A 3,692-nucleotide genomic window follows, 5' to 3' on the forward strand; every position below is an offset into this window, starting at 1 on the left:
TGTGTGTGTGTGTGTGTGTGTGTGTGTGTGTGTGTGTGTGTGTGTGTGTGTGTGTGTGTGTGTGTGTTGTAAAGACAGTAGTTGCTGATAGTTGAAGGACAGGCAAATCATCCACAGGGTCCCAGAGAGGGGGATAAGGGAGAAGAGGAGGCCATGCTGGGCCAGAGGAAGGTGGATGAGACAAAAGAAAAAAAAAAGGAGAGAGACCTCGGTCCAAATCCAGGAATAACTCACAGGAGCAACCAGGTCCCTTATCCAGCCTGTGAGGTGAGAGACCTTGGTGTTGGACCCCAGCCAGCTTAGAGGGGTTCCTACTTCGACACACAACTTACAGCAGAGGCCAGGGATGGAGCTGTGGAGAGATGACAGCGTGTGCATGGATATGAATGCGTATCCTTCACCCTGGCAACTGAGGTTGTGTCAGAACATCCCAACCCACTCTGTCTCCGAGGGCCACAAAAGTCCTGCCATCCTTCCTCACTCATTTGTTAAGCTGCCTCTCGTCTTCTCCGAGTCCTCGCTCACGCTGAGAGACTTTATGTATGACCGGTGCTTTTCAAAATCACCTCCCCGCTTCGGGGCCGTCCTCTGGCCACCGTGACAACGAGACAACCCAGAAAGGGAGCAGCTGGATTTCATGAAGGCGGTCATTTGCTATCCAGGAAGAGTGGCTTCACAGATTTAATGAGCTGCAGAGAGGTATAGCTCATGCAGCACAGACTAAAAGTTGTGCACTTGTGTGCATATTTTAAATGTTTAATAGCTACAAATAAAAAAGACAGTATTATTTATTAATGTGTGCAGCTTAAATATGAACCACACAACAGACAAATCCTGTTCTATAATGACGTTAGCCCAAACCAAAGCAGCTCATGTCAGGCCCCATTTTCTGTTTCATACTGTCACACAATTTATCACATTATGTCTACAAACTTTACTGATTTGTAAAAAAAAAAGATTGAAAACCTTCTACCACCAGCAGTTTGAAAAATACTCCAAATATAAAATCTAATCTACACAGATTTCTTTTTATTCTCTTAGTGTTTTGGTAAATTTACACGGATTTTGGTTTCCAAATTTTTCTCTGTGACATTAGAAGCTGAAAGGCACCTTCTCTGGACTTGAATGAGCGATGGTGTCCTTGAGTTGGTGTGTGTGTGTGTGTTTATGAGTATGTGTGTCATACACATGGATTGGCATCTTTCCCCCTTCAGCTGGCAACCCTACAGCACATTTGGGGAACGAATGTGGGTGCCACTGGAGGATGATGAAGTAGTCACAAGACAGGTCAGTACATTCATTAACACCAGAGCAACACTTGTTCATAAACATGGCTTTTATTTGACGTCAGCTTGGCAGAGCAGAACTCAGACATTCTTCTTTATGTGGCGTTTAAAGGGGATGGGTGGGTGGGGGGGTCACCCGTTTGAAATAAACCCAGCGGCATGTTTGTCTGCTCTGATTGAGTCGTTACAGCAACGTTGAAAAGAAACGAGGAGTGTGTTTTTTTTTAACACGAGGCTTCAGATCGTCAGAAAGGAAGCTTTGAGAGGCGGGATGAGGGCAGACTGCGGGAGGCAGATCGTCAGGGAGCAGGTGAGCGTGTGTGAAGGCAGGGCGTGACAGATGCTCCTGTCAGCGTTCCAACGGTCGTCGCTTTGTGGGAGCAGGGCAGATGCCTCTTTCCCCTTCTTCCATAGCTAGCACCTCCCACCTCCCCGCCCCACCCATCACCCCTCCCGTCCTCTGGACAGGCCCTGATGTGGGGGATAACAAGACAGGAGCAGTCCTCTCAGCGGCGAAGTGACCACACTGGCGCAGCGCTACATGCGGACGAGGTGATGGAGAGGTCCATGTTTGAGCCCGAGGCTTGAGGAGGTCTCAGCAGTGGCTGGGGGGGTGGCGGTTATAAATGTGGGGGTCATTGTGCGAGGACAGGGGAAGGGCTCTCTCGCTGGGCTGCGGGAAGCGGCTGAGACGCAGGGGATCCGCGGCGGTCCTGCCTGAGAGGAAAGCAGATGTTTTACGCTCGGGGGTGTGCCAAGTTTGCCGAGCAACCTTCAGCTGCTTGGAGGTCAGGTCTTTAATAAGGGGGCTGGGCGCAGGACATTTCGGAGGCAAACGCTTCAACTTTGATGCAACAACATATTAATTATGATGGCAGACCATGGGGCAGAGGGTTGTAACGAAACATCCCACCCCACTGGTTTGGAGCCTCCGTCAGGCTGACATTAGCCAAGACGGGCTGGCAGAATTACTGCTGTCCCAGCACTAGTCCACTTTTTCACCCGGACCTCACTGATGCAGAGGCAGCACTTTGGGTTGGTTTCACCAGCCTGTTTCTGACACTGTAGTTACATTACAGAAGAAAAAACAGTCAGGGTTAAACGGAGAAATTGCATTTCCTGTGAAAATGCAGTGTGAATGCTTAATGCTGAAAGATTTTTACTGAAAGCTGTTGAAGAAACTGAAAAGGTTTAATAGCAAAACTGTCCGTTCGAGTTAAAATTGAACAGCAGACTTTTGCTGGAAGTAGGACAATAGAAGTGAAAAATCAGCTGAAAGATAATAAAAAAGGGTAAAGACATTTTGAAACATTGCTAAAATTAGAAAAAAATAAGCTAAACATAGAGGAAACAAGTTAAATTTACACGCAAATGAGAGTGAACTTTTTCAAATGTGAAAAAACAAGAAAATAAGTAATTTTTTTTGAAGTAGCTCAAAAAGCTGAAACTAACCTAAAAATTTTGGAGGGTTTTGAGAATGATGAAGGCCGCTCCATCTATTTTCAATGAGAAAAATGTATAAAAGTACCAAAAGTCATAGGTGGAAAGGAGCTGAACATTTTAATGTATAAATTGTTGAAACAGCATAAAAATTAGGGAATGAGATAAGTGCCATTAAGAAAAAAAAAAGATCTCAATGATGTAACCAGATAATGTTCTAATAAATATCAGAGTTGTAGCTTTTGCAATAAATCAACAGACAATATGAATCTGTTTATCTTGGTGATACTTCGCATCATTCCAGCTGCTTTCTTCTTTAATAGTAACATCGATAACCGTCATTTCTCAACAAGATTATCAGAAGATCGAAATGAAAAATTAGAAGCTGGAAAAGTAAAAAATCTTTCTCCCCCCAAAAAACCCCCCCACCCCCATCAACACTTTTTTTTTCTATTAAGCCTAGTTAGATTGATTTTGTCACTCTCCAGTTAGTTTGGGCATCCTAACTGAACTTTCCAAACTGCTCCGTAAACTTATGACTAACACCGGCTTCTTCAAAGCTCCTGTTTTCCCGCAGAACGACAGTTTGAAAAGCCAGCATGAAATAGGACAATTAGTTTCATCATGGAGCCACACTGGTAACACAAAAAGTCGTCATAAGACCATCACTTCCCAGCCTGATGAGTTAAGAAGGGAGCTTCACCTCATCTCAACCTCTGCATTGATTTCTGAGCGAGTGGGAGATCTGGGGATTACGTTGGAGAGCAACGATGAAGACCCAGCTTATTTGGTCTTTTTTGTATTTGGCAAATGGGCTTGACAAAAGATGGAGAAGACAAAATCTAGGGCTTACAGTTGCGGCACCTAATCGAGGGAACTTGAAAGTAGCGCTGGTATGGGAAGCTGGGATAGACGGTGCCTCATTTAGGAGTTGTGAGTTTGGACAGGAGGCGGTGGGGGTGGGGC

Source organism: Austrofundulus limnaeus, unplaced genomic scaffold (genome assembly GCF_001266775.1).
Source record: "Austrofundulus limnaeus strain Quisiro unplaced genomic scaffold, Austrofundulus_limnaeus-1.0 Scaffold44, whole genome shotgun sequence".
Classification (NCBI taxonomy): Eukaryota; Metazoa; Chordata; class Actinopteri; order Cyprinodontiformes; family Rivulidae; genus Austrofundulus; species Austrofundulus limnaeus.